Genomic DNA, 16,692 nt, shown 5'->3' with positions numbered 1-16,692 from the left:
AAGAGACTCTGCTACAGCAGCATCACAAGTTGTCTAGAACGTGGAGGAGATCCTGCAGCAGCAGCACCTGAACCCGCCTGGAACGTGGAAGAGGACCTGCTGCAGCAGCACCAGAAGCCAGCTGGAACCTGGAGGAGACCCTGCTGCAGCAGCACCAGATGCTGCCGGAAACCTAGTATTCTTGCATGGGCAAGAGTGAAAGTGAGGTTTCAGAATGTTTACTGCTTTAAAATCTGATTTCAAATAATAATTTTGTGACTCACTAGTTCTTGGGCTGTAGTTTTCTTTTTCTGGTTTCTAAGCAAAGAAGAATGTTGTTAGTCTGCGTTGAAGCAGCTCAAACATTTTTGAGTCAAGACCATGTATAGACAAATGCTGTCCCAAAATATAAAAGTCCTTCAGGTCTTTGACAGGTGCTACCTGGGGTGACAAATGTACTATCACAGTGTGAATATGATAACTGTAAGAGACTCTTTTGAAAATACAGAAACTAACTTTCTTTTGGGGTTCCTTTTTGTCTGCAATTCTTTAACAAAACTGGAGATGTCTACCTAGAGAGTGTTATGGCTGATAGAGATGTGAAGCAAGGTGAACAATGGAATACCTGGTTCTCAGGCCAGCTATAATTTGATCATGCTGCTCTATGCAATTGGATGAAAGTGTTCCCTGTGCTGTTACTGTTGCTTGCCACAGAAAGAGCTCTCAGATCAGATGCAGTGGGCAGCCGTTTTGCTGCTGTGTCTTCCATTATAGTCATGAAGCTAATGGTGATGTAAAATGTGTGGACGGGCAGAAATGAGATATGGTATCAAAAAACTGTCTTTGCAAGAGCGTGTGAAAAACATATCGTAGGACTTTTTCTATCCTGGAAAAATTGTTCTTATGAAGGGGAGAGAATGAAATGGATCCTTAACAAGATAGGTGTTTTCTTTCATCTTCAACACCTATTACCTACCTTTATACTCTGAGAGTGTACATAGGAGCGTCTAAGTAACCTACATACACCATCCATTCTCTTCTATACCTTTACCATTTTTTTCTTCTTTTTCTCTTTGAATTATACAGTTCTAATCTTTTTAGTGTTACGTTATATGACATTCTGCATTCATTTCTAGTATCTTTTGATTTTGCTTATATTGCAGATGAAGGTGTATGTTTTAATTTATATGTCTTTTCATTCTTAATGAATGAATCAATTTCTTTAATATTTTCTATGTATTTTTATACATGCTAGTATAATATATGCTGACCTTGTTTCCTGATTCTGCTAAATATATGTTGAAACCTGTCTTCCCTGGCCCTTGTCAGTAGACTCAAGCAACCAAAAATGGAAAAAAAAAAAAAAAAAGCTATTCCATTCCTTATTTCAACTTGCAATTGATTAACAAATCACACATGCTACTTTTCCAGTTTCTGTTTGGGTAAGTTTTCTGATATCTTTTTCAACATCAGAAATTAAATGGTTAATATACAAATCTACTCTCAATAAGAACAAATGTAGAGCCTGTTTCTTTAATGTTTAACCTCTCAGCAGTATTGCAGAATTTGCTGGATAAATCCACATTTCCTCTCTTTGACATAATGATCGTCCTTGTATTCCGCAAAATTGTAGAGATGTAATTTGTTATGAATTTATTTACTGCAGTACTTGACAATCTTTAAGTGCTAAACTAAACAGAAAATCCATACTCTGAACTTTTAAAACAAGAATAACATTTACAATTCTATTACCAGGAAAACTGATAACTTTTACCTGGATCTCTAACCATTCTTAAACCTCTGAAAGGACAGAAACTTAATGGCACTCAAGATGTTAAAAGAGCAAATGAATTATTTCTTAGTCCAACTAAATACTTATTTTGATAAATTTTTTCTCACTACAAAGCAAAAAGAAGAAATGAACATATTTCTGAATTCTTCACCCTACCACAGTAAAAACATTGGGCAAAAGTGATAAATAAGAAAGTAGATCTCCTTATTTCTCTTTACAAGCAGGGAAAACTATCCCATGTATGTGTTTGATGAGATCAAAGCATTGTGGATAAAGGTGATGCCAAGCTCTTTCCTAGAAATCAACAATGCAAACCTGAGTGTCCTTCATTATATTAGGAATCTTGCTGGAGACACTGTACTTGAGGAGTTAGTGATCTTGACTAGGTCATGTCTGCTCTGTTGGACTTTGTGCTCAAGGCTGGAGCAGTCAATATATTAGCATGGGCAGCTGCTGTAAGAAAACCTACTAGAGTGCCCCATAATGACCTGTGCTGCATGGTGGTGGACCTTATAACAGAGATAACAGACCAGCCTATCAGGAGAAGATGCATGGTTTTGCTTGTTACACAATATTAAAGGCACTGTGTCATCAGAGGGAGGAGGAACCTCTCCACAGATGGGATCTGTGCTGTGTGCTGAGGGAAAATCCATCTGCCATCTGCCTAATGCTGCACGCTCACCTCCCTGGGCAGCCTATTCCACTGTCTAACCACTCTTTCTGTGAATTTTTTTTTCCTAATTTACTCACTACCCTACTCTCCTTTTTATTCTATTTTATTAAAACATTATTATGCCTTTTTTTTTTTTTTTTTTTTTTTTTGAGACCTTTTTGCTGATACTCCCTCAAAAAAGCCTTCACCATCTCACTCTCTCTCTCTGCCCTTCCCGCTCCTGGTGCAGAACACATTTGTAAGTATGACTTGTCTAAGACAAAATCCTACTTTCAAAGAGGGAAATAATTGACCATGTACAGTACAGAGGAAACAGACTATTAATTATTGAATGAAAAGAAGGGAAAAAAGACATAGATGACAAACATTTTCCTCTGCTTGATGCAAGGAAGTAGTCCTCACCTGCTCATCTGAAATGCTGTAACCATTTTAGACACATAGACAAACTGAAGAGAGTTCAATGAAATAAGAGTAAAAAGATTAGAACACATGAAAACAGGTTGAAAGAGCTGGACTTCTCTAGTCTTGAAACCAGAAACTTTTGAGAGGTTGTAAGAGCTTTCTTCAAATACATGGAAAGATGTTCCAATGAAGATTGTGGTCATACATTTTGTATGTCTGCTATAACAATGAACAATAATGAGCTCAGCTTTTTGTAAAGACGTTTTAAGTAGGATACGAGGGAAAGCGCTCATTAGCTATGGAGAAATCCTGGAGACAGTGTTTGTTGACATTCTGCAGGGCAGCTTAACAAATCAGGTCTTACATCCAGGCACACTCAGTAGTCTTTGTGGTGAAGGAGTGAGTGACTTTCTGAGGTCTTGGTTGTCATTATGTTTTCATGCCCAAGATTTCCCAGCCCCAAGACTGGATTGCAGTGTTGCCTGTAGCAGGGAGCAAAACGGAAAAGCTAGCGTACCAGCATACGTGAACTGCAGCAACAGCCCTGCTATTCTGGAGAGTATTACATGATCAATTCCCAGGAGGAATTTTGAGCAATTCACTTTGAGCAATTTGTGTCTTTACTGTCCTACCCTAACTCTGAGGAAATGTCTGTGATGGGAAGGAAAAATACATCTTTTATATTAGACTATACTATTTTTTTTTCTTTAAAAACAAATTCTACTTCAGCAAATTAAACAGAGTGAAGACAGACACTAAGCAAGGTTAGTTTTGAATACAGAAAAGTATAATTGTCTGAGTTCTAGTACTTGCATTCGTAATGGAGGGTTTCAGTCAGTATACACGCATTTCTGGGCTTTGTGTTTCCATCTTAGATTTTTCCACAACAAGACCATGCAATGTTTTGTCAAAAAGCCTCAACCAAACCAAAATAATCTCCCCAACAACTGCCAATTCCCAGTGCAATGGAATTGCTAGAACACTTGAAAATGAGACAAACAAAAATCAAGAGTGTCAGTTTTTGCTGACAAGTGTTTAGGCATCACAAGTGAATCAGAAGGCATGAGCCACTGCATCTGTATTCCAGAAAGATTTTTAGAAAATATTGTTTGAGTCTGACAAATTATTTCTGCTATGCTGCACTCTTAAAATGAGGCAGAGAGCAGAACTAGAAAAAGACAAATCCAAATAGGGCACCTTCCTATTTTTTTCTGAGGAACTTAAATAAAACTTTTCAGACTCTCATCTCTGTAAAAGGAACATGGAAATAAAGGACAGTTTTAGGAAGTTAGTTTACTTTGACTTTTCTTTCTTTAATGATTTGAAGCAATATGCTGAAATAATTTCTTGACTACTTTTCTTGTCTTTCTGGGTAATGGAGTATATTTTAGAAATAAGCCAAGGCTGTTTTTTTTTTTAATTTTAATTTGTTTTCCTCTTTAATGCTGTATTAGATTAAAAAATATCTGCTGCATTAAACTAAAATTGCAATTTATTTTTTAAGTGATTATACTGTAAGTATTAGAGAAAAAGAAGTATTTTTTTTAAGGCTTGAATTTTGATAATTCTGTGACTAAGTAGCAGCAATATCAAAGCAGCAGGCCACTCAATCCTTAGAAACACTTAAAAGAATTTCAAGTAAGAAAAACAGTATCTAAAAAGTTTTAGTTCTTTTTAAATGCAAATAAAATAAAATCTAATTAAACTAGTAAAGTATGGTCGGTTGACACTTCTGATTTCAGAGTTAAGGTTTATGCTGTTTTAGATAATGCCTGGTCTTTGAGATAACTTCATTTTTTCAGAAGGAGAATGCTGATTATACTTTTATTCGGTATACCTAACACTAGTATAAAACATGTGACAGTTTTCTATTTAAAACAGAAAAGGAGAAGTGCATTTTTTCTATAATTAAAAATGTTGTAAACTAATTTTGACAGAAGTTTGTATATGACTTTTTTTTTTAAAGGACCTACAGTTTTACAACATTCACTTTTAAAAGGAGTGACTCCAAATCCCTTCCTGTATCCTGACTACCCTGAAGAGCAAGGGCTTCTCCAGCAAGGATGTTATGGTGCTTCTGTGCCAATCTGTCTACCACGCATGCATCCTATTATTGTGCTGAACCAAATCTAACATATTCCACTGACTTGAAAACAGACTCCATGGAACATTGCTGGTGCGGGAGGGTCTTAAGCTTCTTCTGTGTGGGAGACTCTCATTGACATGAACAAGCAAGACTGAAATCACAGGTGATCCACCTATGTGGCTTGCCTATATCTACAAATAAATCAAGGCAGCTCCTGTAACTGCCAGGGACACTATGGTAACTAGGGAAGCTGCTGAATACTCTAAACACCAGCTGCAGAAGGAGGCGAAGTCAGCTGAGCATCCAGCCTACAGGAAAGCTGGGGAGAGGCTCTTTACAAGGGTTTGTAGTGACAGGACAAGGGGTAAAGGATTAAAACTTGAAAAGGGGAGGTTTAGATCAGACATTAGGAGGAAGTCCTCCACTTTGAGGGTAATAAGACACTGGAACAGGTTGCCAAGGGAAGTTGTGGAAGCCCTGTCCCTGGAAGTGTTCAAGGTCAGGTTAAGGGAGTTCTCTGAGCAACCTGGTCTAATGGGAGGTACCCCTGCCAATGCAAAGGGGTTAGATTTAGGTGATATTTAAGGTGCCTTCCAATCCAAACCATTCTATGATGATTCTATATTGGTTGCCCTAAGACACTTCCGCTCAGTTCTGTCCTAGCCCTTAGTGGAGCAATGGGCTTTATGGTCCTCACTCACTCATGTGCAATACTGAGTTTTCTCTCCTCTGATCTTTGATATACAAAGTATGCATCTAATGATCCATTGACCATTACTTTTTTTTTTTTTGTGGCTCAGAAAGGTTCACATATTCATTGGAAATGTTCATATCAAAATTATCATGGGAATCAGTAATTTTTAACTGAGACAATGTAGTGTATTGCTGTGAAATGATGCAGGATGCTCAATGAAAAAAACAATAGGGGGATGTAATTTGGTGAGAAAGGCACAATAACATCTCATCTCAGAACTCTGCGAAGCAGTAACCTTTATACTGATAGTGCTTTGGCCATAAAAGTGAGCAAGCTGCAACACATTAAATGCTGAGACCATTAGTAATGGGTGGTAGAAAGCGGAGCTCTTTTGGCTAGCATAGTGCACCCTAAGTATTGCTGGGGAAGTGAGCTAGTGCTTTGGAAAGTGCTCAGCTTTTAAGCCAGGTCTGAGAGAGGAGAGGAAAAATTATGACCTCTGATTCCTCTATATTACGGAGAAATGTGAACTTCTGTGCAGCTACAAGCTCCACAGAAGTCCTGGTTTTAGTCAGTACTAGAATTCACCTTACATCTGAATGTCATGTCCAAAGTTTAAAAAAAGATTACTTTTTGTAAAAGAGATTACTTTTTGCATTTCATATAATGAAATGATTAAATGAAATCTTGCTGATACTAGCCAAAAGGAAGCCTGATTACATAAATATTCTCCTGGCCACATAAGGGTTGGTTTTGGGTTTTTTTAGGAATAATAAATGTTTCAAAGATAGTCTATAAAAATATCATGGAGAAAAAAACAGCACCAGATGATTTAATGTGAGTGAAATAATTGCTATGAATACATTATAAAGCTATCTTAATATAACAGTCAATTTTGCAGTTAAGCATTTCCCTCACAAATAGGGATCAAATTGCATCAGCTTAGATACTAAAATTATAGATTGCAACAAAAAAAGTCATTTCTACAACGAATTTTTGAAGTTTGTCTTTCTCTTTGAAAGTGTGTTTCGGAAAAAAGATCTATTTCTGATGGTGCTAATTTTCATTGTGTTTGGACAGATTTTTGTGGTACATTGTGAAGAGTGCCTAAATGAGTAGTTAATTCTTCTCCTTTCTTCGTTTCTAGGAAGGGGAGTCAGATATGCTGCCTCTGATTGCCTCGTTTGTGTCTGCACAAGATTCACCAAGTTTCTCCTCTATAACACTCCAACTCAATATATTCAATTATTTGTTCTCTTAACTAGTAACTTCTTGAGCTTTAGCTGCCTGAGTTGTCAGAAAAAGTTGTGTTTCTCTCTTCCATTTTCTTTTGTTCTTCCATCTAAGCCAGTAGGGATCAGTATAGCTTGTTTCTTGCACTGTTGCCAATGCTAGGGCAGCTGTCAAATGCTCTGTTAGTGCAAATAGTGCTGCTTGAAACACCACCAGCTTACAATTAGTAAGCAAGACAAAGTGGATGATACCATAGGAAGACATTGCTTTTTTAATAAGTCTCCTTTTAAAGAACTGCACTGAAAGAATAGATTTATTTACAAGTGTTGTGTTTCCTGTTAAACAAAGAACAGAAAATGCACACTCTAAAATTAACAGTTTTATTGTCTTTTGTTTGTCAACCAGAACAGTATTTATTAATCAATCAGAAAACAATTTAGTACATTCAAGTCCTGAAATTATTTGTCAGTGTGCCTTTTCATGTTGCAGATTTGAGCAGTGACTGAGCACCAGTTGGCCAGTAGAGCATTTAGCCATGGCTCATGGCTTTGGGCAACACAACTTCTGTTCTGTTAGAGAGAGGAGGTAGCCTGGTACCACAACACTTTTCAAGACTTTATTTTAATCTTTTATGCAAAACCACAGTCTGAAGTTCAAAACATCTGTAACATGTTCAGAAAGAAATTCAGCATGGCATTTTCTGTGAAAATTTCTGGCTTTTCATATGACAGACCAGACCTTGGGCAGGCAACTGGAATTCCCTTCAGACGATAACACAGAAGATATGCTCCAGAGTGTACTTAATGCATTTCAGTTGTTATTAGCAATGTAATGCTTGGGACAAGGTTAGGTTAAAAGAATCCAAAGTAACATTTATTTAAAAAAAAAAAATAAAAATATATTTTAACCATTAGAGTTCTCAGCACCAACTTTTTCCTTCTTGATATCCATTGCCATTGTGCCCCATGTGTTGCTTCAACTGCCCAAGTCAGGTTGTCCTAGAAAATATTGTCATAATCTATATATATATAGCCCTGCACACATCTTATGCTGGTTGACCCTATAATTAAAACACTAGTGATTATAAGTTCTGTTTATTATGTGATTTATACATATCCATTTAATATCTGTTAAAACTTCCTGATTCCCAGATGAGAAATAGAAAATAATTTTGGAGTGAAGGTTCATGTTGAAGCTTTCCTGGGCTATGCAAGGAGAAGGCTGTGTTCTTGTGATACTCACCTTATTCTATTTTTTACTTCCTGTCATTTAATATAGCTGTTTCTAAGAAAAGCAGTGGATCTGCCATCTAGCTTGTGACTTAATCTTCTTCACTTAGATTATTTTTTTTATTGCATTAAATGCATGCAGAAGCAAAAGCTGGTTAAAGTGACAACTCAGAAGTCATTTGTCATTACAGTTATCCTGACGTTTGGCTGACTTGTTGCGAGTAGTGTAGAAGGAGGGGGAACACTGTGTATCACAAAGCACTATTGATATAAAACCAGCATGAAGACAGAGCAAAGCAGCCAGAGGGGTATCTTAACTTTTAGCATAAATAGTCTTGGTGTCAGTGGCCCATGATAATGAGGGGAACTGGCAAAGAAATTTGAGATGCTGAAACCTGTAGATAGAAGGCACAGTAATCACCATGCTGCTGCACAGAAGTGATGGTTAATAATTCAGATATTACCAACTGATCTGAAAACACTTCCGAGGGACATAACAGTAAGGACTGCATGTTATAGAGGAAGAGACTAAAGCACAGAGTTTAAACAGCTTGCTAGCAGCTCAGTGGTAAACTTTGTTCTCTTGAGTCCTGTCCATTGTCTGTTCATTATACTACTGATACTGCCATGTCTCTTCTGGAGTTCTCCAAAGGCTTACCACAGTGTAGGAATCCATGACAAAGTTATTAGATATGTCTGGTAATAAAGAACCTTTTAGAGGAGTGCATTTCACAGTTCTTTTCATAACCACTTCCAACAATGGTAAGGGACCTGGGGACTAAAAATATTTTTTCATTCTTCCCACGCAAAGCTGGAACTCCTTCAAAAATTGTTCATCTGAGTTTGGATGGAGGGGAAGTACCAGAAATTCAAAAGTATGGTGGATACATGACATTTCTCTGCAGATGGTTATTAGCTTGCTAGCAATTTCATAAGACTAGTTCAACTTGTGATTCTATGGCCCTGGATTCATTTTGTGTGGCCATATACAGCAGTCCTGCAGGGGCAATAGATGGAAGTAGCACTGTCAGCTTTTGGCTATAACTGGAAAATTGGCATTCAGTTCTGAAAGCATCTTTTCATAGAGAACTCAGCTTTTTATGGGAAAATTGTGAATGGATCACTGTACAAATGCTGTACAAATTCAGCCTGTAAATTACCCAGCAAATGGGGTGGGGAGTAGGACCTTCCATGTTGTGCTCTCCTGTTGCTAAGCTTTGGTTATGATGCCTCTGATATACCTTTATCTGCAGAGAAAAGTGAGTTTTTCCAGATCTACTTGTAATGGGAGGTGACATTATTTTGCACATATGTCATCACTTAAACTGATTTTCTTCATGTTCATTAATATGACTTATCTTTGTTGGATCAATATAATGACGATGTGGAATAAAGGCCTTTCTCTGCAGCCTCTAGATATATAAATATACAAATCCTTATTATTGATCAGAAAAGATGTGGTGCAAGTAGAGCACTAGATCTTGTATCAGATTCAAGTGATAGCCAAAATTTCCATCTTTCATCAAACTTTTCTTCAGATATGCAATGCCAGCCTCTGCTGTGCAAGGGAGGAAGAAGTGTTCAGTGACCCAGAAGGGATGGGATAGTCTTAGTCTCAAGGTGTTTCACCGAAGAATCAGCCTATGAGACAAAAAGCCTGTGGAAATAAGAAGAGGTAGGCAATTACATCAGCTGATGGTGGATGAGAATATTATACAGGTGTTTTCATTCTGTAGATGTTTTTCATTTGCAAAATTGTTCGTCAAAATGAAACAGGAGAAACTGAAGTGAATTTAAGAAGAGCTGAAGATACAGAATGCACTGTGAAGCTTTTTGTTTAGCAGTCAGTAGAGATACACAGTTTCATAAAATGTTGAGAAGATCACTTATAAATTTAGCACTGAGAGAAACAATAAACATATTTTTAAAAAAGAAATAAACAGCAAAGTAAATCTATGTTCTCCTGAAGATAAACAATAAGCAAACCAACTATGGAATTACGCATCTAATTCCAACACGAATGTGGCAATATTGAATTCCACTGTCCATTGACAATAAAAGTCACTATGACAAAACAGCTGAATTTTCAAAACATGGAACAGGAGAGCCTGCTGATACATGGAGCTGTTAGATGTAAAAGATACACAGTAAGGCAACCATCTCAGTTTTAGGGTGTGCTTTGTTGAAATGCTTAGCTACAGTGTGTTTAATCTAGAAAGACATTAGGTAAGAAACTACTGTACAATTAGGAATAAAGGTAGCCTATTAAAAATGAGGTACACCATGGGAGGACTGTCTGTTATCAAAGGCTTGGATGAGATGTTTTAGCTAGAGGCTCACATTAGTATTCAGGCACTTGGTTTATATTTTTCCAGTTTTTACAGTGCTATCCCCTTGAAACTCATTAAACCTTTTCCTGCAGGGGGCTAACCACTGAAGCACCAATAATCTACGGGGTAAAAGAAATATTGTTATAAATACACAAGTGTACATTACAAGAAGTAGTAAATTTGAAGATTATTAAAATAAACAAGAAAGCACAAATACTCTCTCAAGCACATGCACTTATAACATAACCAGAATGTGTTTTTCTTGTAAAGGATTCATTAGAATGTAAGTCTTAGAATTGAGTGAAATAAATAACTCAGCCTGATTAATGAGCTGCCATAAATCATCTCTAGATCACAGGTTAAAAAAAAAAAAAAAGAGGATTTCTTTGTTATTGCTTTGTGCTTTATTTAATCATGAGAGCCATGCAAGACAGGTGTAAAAATGATGTACTGTGTAACAAGGACAAGTGCAAGGCCCTGCACATGGGTCAGGGCAGTCTGAAGCACAAATACAGGCTGGGTGGAGAATGGATTGAGAGCAGCCCTGAGGAGAAGTACTTGGGGGTGCTGGTTGATGAAAACCTCAATGTGAGCTAGAAATGTGTGCTTGCAGCCCAGAAAGCTGACTGTGTCCTGGGCTGCTTCAAAAGAAGCATGGCCAGCAGGTCGAGGGAGGTGATTCTCCCCCTCTACTCTGCACTCGTGAGACCCCACCTGGAGTACTGTGTCCATTTCTGGAGCCCCCAAGTCAAGAAGAACATGGAGCTCTTGGAGCAAGTCCAGAGGAGGGCTACAAAGATGTGCTGGAGCACTTCTGCTATGGAGACAGGCTGAGAGAGTTTGGTTTGTTCAGCCTGGAGAAGAGAAGGCTCCAGGGAGACCTTGTAGTGGCCTTCCAGTTCCTGAAGGAGCCTACAGGCAGGGGGATTGGAACTAGAAGATCTTTAAGGTCACTTCCAGCCCATACCATTCTATGATGATTCTATGATGGTGATAAATGAGGACACATTCTAATATGACTGTATTGTACACCTTTTTTTTTCAAGGCTGTTGAGAGTTTCAATTTGATAGACCATCTAAACAGACTTCTCTCTGTTTGAAAGTTCTTAGGTTCAACTGACTGAAATGCAACCACATAAACCTATATGGGTTTACAAAATTTTCAAAAAGGTTTGAGATGTCTAAATCAATGTTTAGGTAGATGAGGCAATTAAGTCCAAACATGCAGTCTGAACTTCCTCTATTTAAAGGCTGGGGAAATACTGCAGGTGGTGCAATTTGCAAAGTGAACTAAGTAGCTCCAGCACTGTTGCTCACATGCATCAGTGTGTTTTTTGTGGGCAAGGGAGTAGGTGAGGAATGGCTTTATGCCATTTTGCCCAATTACTTATTTGTATGCATAACTAAATGCTTTCTTAGACAAAAGCCTTCCTGTTTGGTGTTGACTAAGGAGCAGTGCCCAACATGTTCTCTTTTGTGCTGGTTGTAAATTGGGAAAAAAATCATTATGGCCAATGGAGCAATATACATATTACACTGGAGTATTTAATGTTTAGCTTTACCCTACTGTAAATGTGGTTTTAATGCATGCTAACTCACCAGGCTACTGAGAAAATAAATTCACTACTCTTCACAGGATGGCTATGCTCCTCTAATGAAGGCATTCATAATGCAAAGCTGTCATCCAAGAGAATTTTGACATACACAGTTCAGCTGGCAGTATTTTGACATGTCAAATAGGCAGTTAATTTTGCATTGATGGAAAGCATTCAGAGGCATATTCAAGCCTTTTTATTTTTCTCTGCACTGCAATCATGACCATTTGCAATATTTCAAAAGACAGAGCTCCAGAAGTGAGATCACAGACACCAAAAAAGAAGAAAACAGTTTGGACTTAACCATGAAATGCTATGAAGAGTACTACTGTATATACTATTTCAGTGAAAATGAGATATTTTTTACACCTAATGATATAGAAGTACAGAAATAAGCAAAAATCTGACGGCTACTCTCCGTGAAGACATCTTCTAATGGAGTAATTCTCTCTTTGGCTAAGATGCAAAAAAGTTATGAAGAAAAGTAATGCTTGTAGCTTTGTCACTTGTTGGTATTCTATATATTCCAGTACCTTTTTTTCTTCATTAAAATGTTTTTGCAAAATATTCACAGATCCAAAGGTAACCTTGCAAAAATTCTAAAAGCCTTGAAAATGCATATAAAGAGGACTTTTTTTCTGAACTGTCATCATTGAAATTAGAACTGAATTTTCAAGAGCCTTTATACGGAAGAATAAGGCTGAGGATAATAATTGTTTTTCAGCTGTTCAGTCTACAGGCAAGACTGTTGCTTGAATTGGCATTACAGGTATTGCAGCATAAATCAGAGGGGACTGAGTCTTACCCTATCACATCCTTGATCTTATGGCTAGAAATACATCTATTGGTTGTGAGGCTGTGATTTTGTTCTTATGTTTGAATGTGCCAGGAAAACAAGATCGTTACTGCCACAAATTATCAGGTAATTTATGTAGAAGTATTTGTTTTGCTGATTAACTTTATTTAAAATGAATGTAGTTATTTAAATTAATCCAGATATTTTACTATCCTTTGAGTTTAGTGAGGCTGTTTCATTACCAAAATGTAAAGAAATGTCTGAGATTGGAATGTTTTCCCGTACTAAAGGATTCTTGGATCTGACGAGTTTTAAGACTAGTAAAATCCCATAACAAACTAGATAGTGATGGTATAGAAAACCAGCCTATAGTTGTCCTAAAAAAGTTAACCTGTGTTTTTGTATGTTATTAGCTTTGGAAGGAGAGGTGGTTTGGTAATAATAATTTTTCCTGGTGTTAAAAACTCCTGATTGCCAGAAATAGAAATAGATCAAATTTTTCACATTCTTTATAACAAGTTATTTCTTACAATTTAAAAAGTAGTTCCGTTTGGTCAGAGAATGTGTGGTTCACAGGTTCCAAGTTGTTTGTATTAGTATTAATAGTGAACTTTGTGATATTTGGTTATGGTGCAGTTAGGAAACATAACTAGCAAGCTTTTCTATTTTATTGATGATGTTTTATCTACTGTCACACCTATGTTAGTGCCAGAATGAGAAGAGACAGGTTTTTAGCTTTAATTATCCAGATTTACCTATACTTAAAACAGAGGAAAAGAAGACATCTAGTAGCAAAACATGAATGCTGTAAAAAGAAAGCAAATGTTGTTATTAAGAAAACAGAATCCTGTGAATTCATTTTTCATTAAATATGTTATCTGTCAAGAAAAGAGGTCAACTTTTTGGGGAACTGAATTTTACAGAAGATGCCATCTGGCTTTTCCAGTTGTTAGAAGAAAAGATGCTTTTTTGTTTGTTTTGTATACAATATCATAGTGTTCTCCTGAGGGAGAGCCATCCTTTACGGTGGCTCTTTACAAGAAAAGAGACTTATAAATATCAAGGAATTAACTGCATATAAAAAGGATTTTCAGCTGTTAATGAGTCCATGTAAAGTTTTTATGCAAGATGAAAAATGAATCTATTTTAAAAGTAAGGACTCAGCTTTTAGTCAAGGATTTTTTTCATATTCACCATGAGATATAAAGCCTGGACACTGATTTTACTGGCCTAATGTTCCCAGAGGCCAAGAAGTCAGACCTTTGACTCTGGTTTCTAGATACATGGAAACACCATTTAAATGGGCTTTTTGGGGTTTGACAGCTAATAAAGCAATCTGCTCAGGTATTGCTAACAAGACTTGGCTCTAAAAATCGAACAAATTCTCAACTTCCTGTTGAATGTTTAAGTTGCCTTCTGTAATGCACACCTAAACATTTCATACAAATATTAATTAATTCAGTCTTGTTAAAGGCTGTGACAACTACACGGCTTAGCTCTAGACCTTCAAAATTAACGAGACATTTAGCTTCTGCTTTTAAATTACACAGTCAAATATAATTTGTTATATCATTCCAAGTGCATATACTGGATAGCTGAGCAAGAACCAGCTGAGTGTCCTTTAGATTTATATGTACACAATCTACTCCAGTGAGCAGAAATATTGCGTATAAACCCCTAAACCTATTACTAAAAAATAAATCCTGAAGAACCAATATTGTGCATGTCTAAAACATGTACCTAGAAGTAATTCACTGCTTTCCATTAACAGGAATGAGCAAATATTTGAACATGCAGTGTGCATGTTGAAATTTCTGCCTTTGACCCTGAAAAAGCAGAACTATATGTACTTTGAGTAAACTTCAGGGTGCTTGGAGAAGGAAAAATAGGACATCAGTGATAAAGCAAACGGCCATGTTTCTACTTGGGATGTCTGCCTCATTGAATTCCACTTCTGTGACACTGATTTGACAGACAAATTGGTTTTCCTGCCTTTTTCCAGTTCCAGTGAGCTTACTTAAATAGGTTATCTAATGGCAGAAGATTCTTCACTGTCTTTGAGGGTGCGTATGTAGCCTCTGCTCCGTTATAATCAGTGACTTTTGACCTCTAGATTTAGTGAGTCTAGAATTTTACCTTGCAATCTAAAATCCCCATAGCCATAAAAAATAATTCTGGAATTGTATTTCTGAGGATGCAAATGGAAATGTCATGCAGTCTAGTTCAGCACCTTAAGAGAGTATGGCCATGAGAAAATATGGACTTGAATGTACAACTGAATATATTTGGATGTATGGTTTTGCTGCTGGCTTACCAGTGAGAGTTTTTCTGCTCCATATAGTGATTCTTAGACCTGAATTCATGCCTATTTCTATTATTTAGATTTTTTCAGAATCCTGTGATATGCTAATTTGCAAGATGAGCTATAGAAAAAGCTATTTCCACATATTATTACTGATGTTATTTGGGGCAAACTGAGTGACAGCTACTATTTCTTCCCTAAGCTGCTGTGAAATTTCATCCATTCTTCACCAGTCTGAGCTGCTCGAAACTGGGATTATTCAAGACATTCACAGAATTATTTTTTATATGTGTCTGGATGAACTTGCATTCTTAAAAATACAGGACACATTAGTACATGACAGTCATAATGAAATATGCTATTGACTTTGCACTTAGTCAATTTAGATGTTAATTTCTGCTTTGCTCACATGGTCATTCTGCAGATGAACTAAATTAGCACATTGCCATGGTGTTTGAACATTAGCTTCTCTGGTCATGTGGTGAATACAGTTATGTAGTACAGAGGATCATGAAATATGTCATAAGGACAAAATCCAGCAACTGTTGACAATGGGATTGCAAGAATGAAACTTTTGGAGATAACCAGAAATGGAGCAGACTAAGCCAAAATCAGTTATAAAAACCCAGGCCCTTCAGTATATTTTACTATGCTGAGCTGTGATTTGCCATGGACCAGGCTCCTAGGCAAGTTCGGTGCCCTTGCAATATGACCAATAGCTTCTTGCAGAGGGATGTGACAGGCAATAAGATAAATATTAAATCTGTGCCAACTATCTCCATGCTTCTAGGAGCATCCTTGAAGCCTTTAACCCAGCCAATAATGCAAGTTCTGCACTCCTTGTGTAACCAGAGATCTTGTGTGAAATGCAGAGCTCTGAGTGAGAAAGCAGCTCAGTATCAGATTTCAGGCACTGTATTAAAAATCTCAAGCATTTATCTTTTTTCCTTTTCCTTTTCCTTTCAATTCTTAGCTACATAAAAGCTATATTCCCCTCACCCTCCCTAACCCCTGCCCCCAAGACAAGAGACAGAATCTCTCTACCTTAGACACAGGCAGATTTGGGTATTCTGGTAAAAATATTTTTTCCTGTTTCATCTTAGGAAAATTAGGTTGAAAACAGGACTTAGAGTTATTGCAATTTTGAAGCATAAAGTTTATCCAGTAGGGGCTAACTTTTTCATACTTCTTGAGCTGTATTCTCAATTTGAGAAAGTGTTGCTGATAAGAAATATTGATATAAAAGATAATTTAAAAAATATTTTTATATCAATAGTGGTATCAATAGTGGTATTAACACTTAGATTGAGGGCTAATGGACTCTTTCATAGTTCTGTGAAAAAGACAACTTCCTGGGTAAAAAAAAGTTGTGAAATGCATGGATATCTTTGTTATCAAGTTCAAAAGGAACTTCATTAAGAATGCCAGTGCCTAAAGTCCTTTTGTTCCCTTCAAAGAATATATATTGAATGTTAAATGTTTTGTAATAACAGTGCTTGTGCCTGTGATGGTTCTGATGCAGTGATCTTGAAAATGGTGATAGAGGCGTATCAAAGAAAAAGGAATACCTTTGGATAAAAC

This window comes from Apus apus, chromosome 1 (assembly GCF_020740795.1).
Source record: "Apus apus isolate bApuApu2 chromosome 1, bApuApu2.pri.cur, whole genome shotgun sequence".
Taxonomy (NCBI): Eukaryota; Metazoa; Chordata; class Aves; order Apodiformes; family Apodidae; genus Apus; species Apus apus.
This window is presented reverse-complemented; position numbering follows the sequence as displayed.